Genomic DNA, 9,935 nt, shown 5'->3' on the forward strand with positions numbered 1-9,935 from the left:
ACCATTAAGGATAAAATTTTTGCTGGCCAGCTTTCTTTCCTAATTTGAAATACACTCCCTTTGAAATTGTCCTTCATTATGTTTATTTTGAAAAAAATTGTTGCAACCTCTATGTATTACATTGTTTGCCTGTCCATGCAGGTGGACAAGGCTAGAAGCTGGAAAACCACCTTCATGTGAGGGACACCTAGCTACTCAACCTCTATTGAAAGGCCCAATCCACAATGTATAGCACAAGCAACAAGTATATGCTCAAAAATAATTCTGTATTTGAAGCACTCTGTATAAAAAATACTCACTTCAAATATCATATACATCAAAGCAAGAAGTGGGCAGCGCAACCCTAGCAGAAGGAAGAGGGCAAACGGTGTTGAGTTGTGGGAGGACCGACAGGAGCTACATGGGAGTTTAGTGCGTTATGCAGGAAGGACGATGGAGGTGGGGCAGGTATGGGAGCTGCAAGACATATTGGACTGAGATGTGTGCTTTTATGCTTTGGATTGTGGGTGATGACCCTTCACAATGGCTTAAGCAGATGCAAGAACAAGCAGATGCCAAGACATCAAATAAAATTTTAAAAAACTTTTCTTGTTTCATTGAAGAGCTTAGAAAATTATCACCAGTATGAGCGTTGAAGGAGTCTTGTATGCGTTGCACACGATGATGGACAACACACTCAAAAGTGCCACAAGCTCAAGACACGACTCAAATTGTGACAACAACTCACTTGGCAGCTTGCTACATTTTTACCTCCTGCTCTCGGCCAAACATGACCCCCACCATCTGCTTTGCCATCATTTGCACCATCATCTCCACAATTGCCTCTACCCAACCTCATATATGAGGCCATTGCCATAGTTATAGGTTCCAAACGCATCTTTTTAAACTTATCCCTACTTAGCTATACTTAGCTACAACTGGCAGAGGTCATGAGGTGTTGCACTACATGTTCACAACCCCATTCAGGGGTATCTCAAGGGATTCTCTGTTTGCAGGCGCCACTCCCTTCCTCTCTACTGCCACTTTCAAGGGATGGACACAGAGAGAGAGAGAGAGAGAGAGAGAGAGAGAGAGAGAGAGAGAGAGAGAGAGAGAGAGAGAGAGAGAGAGAGAGAGAGAGATTGTTGCTCATGGTTTCCTCACAGATACTCTTTTGTTCTCCTATCCTCACCCCTTCCCCCGTCGGCCTCCTGCTCCTCCTGATATCACCGTGCACGGAGAAGGGGAGAGAGCTCATCCTCTTTCTCCTCGTGCAGCTCCATCTATTGCCGCACCTCCCTACCCTACCGTCTAGCCTCCTCACTGCTGCTCCAGATTGTCGCTTTGTTGTCATGTTCCCCCAATACCCCCTTGACCTGTTGTGAGCACGAGAGAGAGAGAGAGAGAGAGAGAGAGAGAGAGAGAGAGAGAGAGAGAGAGAGAGAGAGAGAGAGAGAGAGAGAGAGAGAGAGAGAGAGATGCACATTACCTCCCTGCCCTACCATCTAGCCTACTTTCATTGCTACTCCAGATTGCCACTTTGTTGTCATGTTTCCCAATACCCCCTTAACCTGTTGTGAGCATGAGAGAGAGAGAGAGAGAGAGAGAGAGAGAGAGAGAGAGAGAGATGTGCTAGAAAATAAGACGTAGCTAAATAGATTTTTGAGAAGATTACTTAATGGAGAGATAGATTTCACACACAAGAGATTATAGAGTAGAGAGAGAGAGAGAGTACACACGATATACGTGGTTCACCCAATGTGGGCTACGTCCATGGGAAAGCACCCACTCAATGGCTTTAGCACTTCAAAAGAAGAAGTAGTTTACAAAGGGATTAACACTAAAATGGTAACCTAACAGGACATAAAAGTGTCCTTTCAGGGTTTTGGGAAAAATTTCCAAAACCATAGTAGATCCACTCATTTTGAAAAATCCTTTCATGAGCTTATAGTTCAATAACTACTACATATGGAATAAATGAGAAACTTGTAAATTTTCTCATCCCTTGGTCACTACAAGCCTCCAAAGTTGATGGACCAGTGCATTTTGCCCAAAACAACAATTTCTTACGGTTGATTGCATATAAATAAGAGTGGAGATTTTTGTAGGACATGAGATAAAATGCCCTGTTAACTTCAATGGGTTGGTGACCAAAACATATAGTTGCTTTTACCTCACTAATTTTTTTTTGGGCAAAAAGAATAGGTACAAAAAAGTTGCATTTTTGCCATTCTGCGGACTTATCATCAAAGTTTCTATAGTCACAGTCAATACAGATACTATATACATGTTTTCTTAGTTCTCTTTGGGCCTCTGGATTCAAAAGGAGCCATGGAGCATGTCAAAAGGATAATGGATCTCTTACAATTGGAACCTTGGGGACAATGATAAAGTGCTAAATATAGCAAACATGAAAAAACTGGGTTTAGCATTATGACCTCTAGAAACCCATAGAAACTACTCAATATCTAGCCAAGTTTGTAGTCTATGATTAGATATGGTTACTACCTACAAAATACACACAATTGGCCTAAGAAACTAGCAATATTGAGAAAGTTATACTTGCTACTCTAAAATGAATCGTATTCTTCAGCAATCAAAAAACTCAACCATCATCATATACTATGCTAAATAGCATATTAGGTTCCCCAAAACTCAAGGAAGATTAGCTTTATGTTATACATTACACTTACACAATCAAAATTGAATTTGGATATCAAGAAAGCCACCAAAAAAATCATAAAAGTGCTAATTTTGGGGAAAAAAAAAGGAATATGCAATTCTTGTAAATTGGTCATAACTTTCAATTTAACACTTAGCCCTCCTTACAAGCATCAAAACATGTTGAGAACTATGAAGGCCTAACCTCTAGCCATCTAAACCTCACAAACATGAAGTTTAGAGTGGTATAGTTGCCAAAAATTGAAAAAAAGCCAAAAACAGGACCCGTTTTTTCACACAGTTTAGGTTCAAAAATGATGTGCAAGAGTAAGGTTAATGGTGAGATCGATACTAAAAAAAAAATGCTAAGTGTTTTTCAGCTCATAAGGAAACTTTGTGGATATATAGCACCTAGAAATTCATTTTCATACTCTTCAAATAATTCAAGCAAAATGGTCACTTAACAGGACACAAAAGTGTCCAAGGACATAAAAGTGTTATGTTACCATTCTAGTGTTAAACCCTTGATAGAGCTCCCGCCTTGCTTCACTCTCACCACCTCACACTCACCTTGTTGCATCAATTTCACACTATGAAATGTGTGTAGAAATGGCCTCCTTTTATAGGCCAAAAGGGTTGCCCTCTCTTATGAGAGACAGCCATGTGTAGCCGCCCTTGTGCGAATAAGTCCAAATCGGACCCTCCAATCCGCCCATGTGTGGCCGCCCTTGAGAAGACAAGTCCGCTTTTGAATCCGGCCACCGGCCACCGGCCATTGACTTCCGACCACCAGCCAACCAACCGGTTGTTTTCCGACCACTTTCCGGCCACCGTCCGGCCATAATATTCCGGCGAAAAAAAAAGTCTCGGGAGCGGAGGAGGCTTCTAAAGTTGCCCCTCATTCTTGTCCGTGAAAATTTTGGTTTCCGGTGAGTGGTTTTCCTTCACGCACGATGGCTTCTCCTCATAATGGGGGCCTTACAAATGTGCGCTTTTACCACAGAAAATTACAAGGGTAAATCAGGCTCCATACTTAACAAGATGCACAGTACCAGCATGTACGCACACAACCAAGCCCTCTCAAAAGTTCTAGAAACCTTGAAAGTAGTGTAGCTTACGGACTTATGAGGTACTCTCTCTTTCCATAAGAGCTCGGGGATGCACAGACGATGCTAGGTGAAGGTCCAGAGAGGAGCTGCCCTTGAGAAGGGCATGCAAGATGGCCCATAGCCGCCTCTAGCCATGTGTCTTTTGCACATGCACCTGCTTCAATATATGCATCGGTGATGGAGCAGTCCGTGGAGCGTGCTCACAGAAGCTCCCGAATTCCAACTCCTACACATAGAAAGTGTGGAAAATATCAACAAGCAAAAAAATTTGCAACCCAACCCTCGAGGCCAGCAAGGGAACCCTGCCATCAACGCTTCCTCCAAGCAACCCACGCGCATGTCCATCCAGCCCATTTGAATGGCAGGCAAGGGAGGGGCTCGGCAAGATGGTAATGGTAGGCTTTCTGTGTGTGTGTGTGCTTCCCTGCCTAAATGGTGGCATGAACAAACCTCAGCAGCGACATCATCCTGCACAACGTAGACCTTGTCCTGCAGGTCGTCAACGAGCATCAACAAAGAGGCAGGCGACAAGGAAGAGAAGAAAGATGTATGTGTGCATGCCTCCATCTAGATCTACAATCTCTTAGGCTCAAAGGCCTCCATTTTGATGTGAAGACGACGCTGTGAAGACGATGAGCTATACTCCTTGCCTCCTTCACAACCTCATAAGCTCCCACGTGTGACATTGCCATGAAGACGATGAGCAAGGCTGTGGCCCATGACTTTTGTTGTGTGAGAGAGAGAGAAAGAGAAAGGGTTGCGTCCTTTACAGCTGTCGAAGGCCTCTCCACAAAACAAAAGCACCCTAGTCCCTCAGGCATGAATGAATCTTTTGAATGAATGAAGAAATACATGGTGATATACCATGCATGCTTAGAGCATGGTCACGCGAGGCTTAGTTAGAACTAAGCTCCGACAACCTCTGAGACAGGCGCTCAACGTGGCCACCGTTGATAGCAGGTAGAGAGAGGAACAACAAGTCGCAAGCAGGAGAGAGAGAGAGCTGGCGTTGACCGGCAGTGGGTGGGTAAGTTTGTGTGACTATGCCTTTTTAGGCATAGTTAGCTTACGAAGCCGGTGAATACCTGCAAAAAGCTGACTCGCGTCAGACATTGTCCACTTAGCTTACGAAAAAGTAAGCTTCGTGTGACCATAGCCTTATTCAGCGTGGCAAGTGCCATCATTTTCTTTCAGGCATGATTATTCAATGTACCGCTTTCATCATTTTCTTTCATAAAATTTAATAATTGTTACAACACTACTTACCACTACTTGGTTCCACGACTCTCTCTTTACTACTGCAGTGCACTCATTAATCAAATTTAATCAATCAGTTTGCACAGAGCATTTCATTTTCTTCAGCAGCCTTCATCTCCACCCACTTCACCGAATTCAGACTCTGGATTTGTTGAAGTCCTACCTCTTGCATTTCCACCCGGAAATCTTCTCTGCAGAGAAGGTATTGATTAAGGGCGATTATTTATCTGTCTTCAGTGCGAAAATCTGTTGATCATTAATATGGTGCCTCCCTTAATCCTCGAAAATATTGATTATCTGTCTCGTCTGTGCAAGGGCATTGAATCTCTCTCTGCCCAAACCGTTCTTCACCCCAGTAAGTGCTGCTCCCTTGCTGACTCTTATTCTGCTTTGATAAGCTATGTGCTCAGTCTCGCTTCATCTTCATCTTCATTATCATCATCACCTTCTCTGCAAGTTAAGCTCACCGCGCTTCTGACAGCTCTCTTAGATACACTGCAAGAAGGCGAGCATTTTATAAATTGTTGTCAGAACTTCCGATTGGGGATGTGAGGGTGGAGGGGGTGGATCTGGCCCAGCTCCATGCAGTGCCATTGGCTGATCGACACAGCCCTTCCCATTGCCCTCAGCACAGAGATTTTTGATGTTCATTTGCACGATCTTGTGTTCTGTATATCTACACTGATCTGGGTGCTCAGCGATTCTGCGGAAGATATTAGGATCCAGGCCGAGGTAGTACATTCCTTGCTCAAAAGAATCTGGGCTTTTGCAAGTGAAGAAGATGATGTCCAACGCATGCAAGAGTTTTTTAACAATATAGGGGAACTTTTGTACCAACGTAGTTGCGGATGGATCCACAAAACTTTGAACGAAGTATGGACCGTGTGATTTGTAGCACTGATTCCATAGTGGTCTTTGAAATCAGGTTGATGGGAGGAAGGTTTGCATGCAAGCATTTCCATCTCCCAGGTTATGAGGAAGTGTTTGCAAATGAGGCTGTCATTCAAGCGAGGCTACGCCATGCTAATCTGGTACAACTGGTGTGCTGTACATGGCCAGCCTCTGCAGACAATATTTGCAATAGTTTGGTGATGGAATTGATGCAAGATGATTTGGGTTCACTCATTGCAAAGAGGAGGTTGGCTGGGATGGAGGCACCCTTTTCTCTCTTGGCAGGAGTTGACCTGATGCTTCAAATTGCCAAGGGTGTGGAATATCTTCATGACTTGGGCATCATCCATCGCAATCTCAAATCTTTCAGCATCCTGGTAAGCAATTCACAATGTGCTTCTCGTTCGAATGAAGGAGGTCATCTGAATGCAAAAGTTGCAGACTTTGGAACAGCAAAGGTCAAGCATGGCACCTCCATGTACACAACCAAGCGTGTAGGCACAAGTATATGGAGAGCTCCTGAGGTTCTGGATGATGAGGATGATGCAAAGTACAGCAAAAAGGCAGACGTGTATAGCTTTGCCATTGTTTGCTCTGAAATTTTGACAGGACTGCCACCTGATGATCTTTTACCATGTTATTTAAGAAGTGAGCTCCCCAAGTTAGTAAAGGAGGGTAGAAGGCCTAAACTCCCTTCTGACTGTCCCCCTGCCATTGCAAGCTACATTGAAAAATGCTAGCATGGAGATGCATCAAAAAGGCCTACATTTAAGAAGATATGCAAAGTGTTTCGCTTTTTCAAGGCATGCACACTTTTAGGAGAATCAGACATGCTAGCAGGTCCTCTTCAAGATGACATGTTTGATTTGAAGGCACATTTTACCACCCTGTCTTGGACATTCCATCAGAAATGCACGTCTTTAAAACTGTAAGAGAGATGGAGGAAATTTTAGCTGCACTGGATGCTAGCAATGGTCTCTAATTCAAGATGACATGTTTGATTTTGAATAGCTGGAGAGGACTACAAAAGGCACATTTTGCCACCCTTAGACATGCCATCTAAAATGCATGCACTTCTTTCAAACTTTAAGAAAGATGGAGCAAATTTCAAGTGCCCTGGGTGAACCAGACGTGCGGCGGCGAGCCAAGCATTTTCAGCAATTCCTATATTGCTATGGATATCTTACAAGATTTCAATATTGTATAGCTATCATCTACATGTAAATGTGCAACAATTAATGTTTGGACACCTCCCAAGATTTCAATAATGTCCAGTTATATACCCCTTGTGCATGACAAGAAGTTTTGGACAAATTCTCACAATAATTCTCACATTGTGACTTACCTCAACATCGTGAGCTTCTGACTGTGAAAACTTAGAGATTAACTTAAATGTGATTAATATCACTATTAATTAATATGCTAATGTCAAGACATAAGAGAGTGCAAGATATAAATAGAGCAATGACAATAGATTGCACTTGAATGGAGAGTGAAGACCTTGTTATAAATGAAGGCAGCTAATGGGATTTATATACAAGTTGAGGGAGTGAGGATTATCCATCACATGTGAATTATAGGTAGGTGGGAATAGACACATGTTGAGACTTGCATAGATAAAAAGGGTCCATGTGGGAATTAGGTGTAAGGACTTTGGGAAAAGAGGTAGGTGGAAAGTAAGTCCACACTTATTAAAATCATATGTTACTTTTACATACCCCTTAAGGGTGGACTTCTCGTTGTAGTGCATTGAGATTGATTAACAAAAAAGCTTTTTGAAGTAACCATGTTGTAGATACATGCTATCCCCCCTCAATGAGAAGTTCATCCAGTAGGCATCAAACTCAAATTACGCGATGAGGCTATTTGTTTAGTGGCGGGCACAGACTTGGTGAGAAAGTCTGCCCAATTTTCTGCAGATGGAACATACACTATCTTGATGAAGCCATTTACGACTAATTCTTTCAATAGATGAAAGCTTATCTTAATGTGTTTGAGCTTGGATAAGAAGGAAGGTGATTCTGTAAGTGCGATGGTAGACTGATTATCACAAAAAAGAGTGATTGGATCAGTCGAGATATTGAAGGGTAGCTTCAATTCAGAGATCCAAAGAGCCTCGTGGGAGGCAAGAGCAGCAGCAACGTATTCCGCTTCAGTAGAAGAACTTGCAATAGAACATTGTCGTTTGGTTTGCCAAGAGATAGGACCACCAGCCAAAGAGAATACATAGCCCCCTGTAGAAAAACATCGAGGGACGTCACTAACCCAGTTGGCATCAACATATCCTGAAATAGAGATGGGGCTAGAGGGGTTGTAATAGTAAGTGATTGCATAGTATTGAGTGGTGCGTAAGTAGCAAAGGGTGCGCTTTGCATCTTTCTTGTGCACTTTACAAGGCTTTGACATAAAGCGAGAGAGGATATGGCCATAGAAGAGGAGGATTTCTTCAATGTATTTGGATTGGAATAATTGGATAAATTTACCTGCTGGATCTCTTATGACTTTAATGCCGAGAAAATAAGTCATAGGTCCTTTGTCGATTACTGGGAATTCATGAGAGATGCAATCAATTGCTTGTAGCAACATGTACTCTGATGTGCCAAGAAGAGGAATGTCATCCACAAAGAGGTCTAAGATAGCCATGCCTTTAGAGGTCTGCAATATGTAGATATTGTAGTCCAGTACTGGCGAACAGGTGTCGAAGTAATCCACACCTTGTTGTTGAGTGAAGCCGCGAGGAACAAGGCGTGCCTTGTAGCGATCAACTGAGCCGTTGGGGTGATATTTCTTCTTTAATAGCCATTTGCAAGAGACAATGTTATGATTCTTAGGAGGTGGCACAAGCTCCCAAGCGTTAGCTTCTTTGAGGGCTTGGAGTTCATCCAATATAGCAGCATGCCACTCCTTGCTCTCGATGGAAGCAAGGGCATCGAGAATAGAGAGGGGAAGGACATCTTCAGAGGCTCTGGTGGATGTTCAAGAATCTGAGGACAACAGAGAAATTGGTGGCTTCATAGATGGCAATTGTGAAGGTGAGACCGGTAGCGAAGGTGATGGGAGCTCACAAGGTGGAGCACTGAGTGTCTGCGGTGTGATGGAAGTAGCGGTAGTCGGGATGGACGGTGTTGGTGATGGTGTGAACTCTGAGGAGATGGGTGTAAGAGGTGGTGCAAGAGTGTTGCCGATTGGCTGTGCATGAGAATGCGAGACACGAGGAGGTGGATGGGCGATGAGGAAAGGCCTTTGGATGGTTAAGGGAGGCTCAAGATTGTGCCTAGAAGGGTGGGAAATTTGCATGGGTGTGTGTGTGGGTGAGGCCGTCAACAAAGATTGATGAGAAGATTTGCCTGATGAGATGATGAATTCTTCATCAAAGATGACGGTGCGGGCAAAGATAAACTTGTGATGGTCAGGGATATAGAGGCGGTATGCCTTGATGCCAAAGCGATCACCATAGCCGACAAAAGTTGTGCGTTGAGCACGTGGTGATAAATTTGATAAAGGTTGCGTCACAAGTGGGTATGCAATGCTTCCAAAGATGCGAAAGTGGCCAAGATGAGGTAGGTGACCGTGCCTGAGGGTGTAGGGTGTAGTAGTAGGATTGCGGGTGAATGGAATTCGGTTTTGAATGAAGCACGCAGTGGCGGTAGCTTCTTCCCAATAGGTGTCTGGGAGGCTAGCTTGGAGAAGCATGGCACTAGCAGCTTCAAATAGTGTGCGATTCTTGCGCTCAGCACGACTATTTTGTTGTGGGTGGTCGGTGTTGGAGAATTCATGTCGAATACCAGCAGAAAGACATAGATCTTTGAATGCATGAGAAGTGTATTCCCTGCCATGATCTGTCCGGAGAGTTTTAATGTGGCAGCCATGTTTAGTCTCAACCAGTGCCTTGAATGTGCAAAAATGAGAGAAGGTTGAGGATTTCTCGGCCATGTAGTAAGTAGTTGTGTATTTTGAGAAATCATCTATAAAAGTAAGCATATACTTATTGCCAGTGAGGGAGTTGACGGGCAATGGGCCACAAACATCAGAGTGGAT

At 43.5% G+C, this 9,935-nt stretch overlaps 1 pseudogene; it reads left to right on the plus strand.

The window, feature by feature from the left end:
• Positions 1-5,077: 5,077 nt before the first annotated feature.
• Positions 5,078-7,185, plus strand: LOC147455672 (uncharacterized; annotated as a pseudogene).
• Positions 7,186-9,935: the final 2,750 nt, after the last annotated feature.

Source organism: Adiantum capillus-veneris, chromosome 6 (assembly GCF_014529385.1).
Source record: "Adiantum capillus-veneris isolate H3 chromosome 6, ASM1452938v2, whole genome shotgun sequence".
In the NCBI taxonomy this organism is placed as follows: domain Eukaryota; kingdom Viridiplantae; phylum Streptophyta; class Polypodiopsida; order Polypodiales; family Pteridaceae; genus Adiantum; species Adiantum capillus-veneris.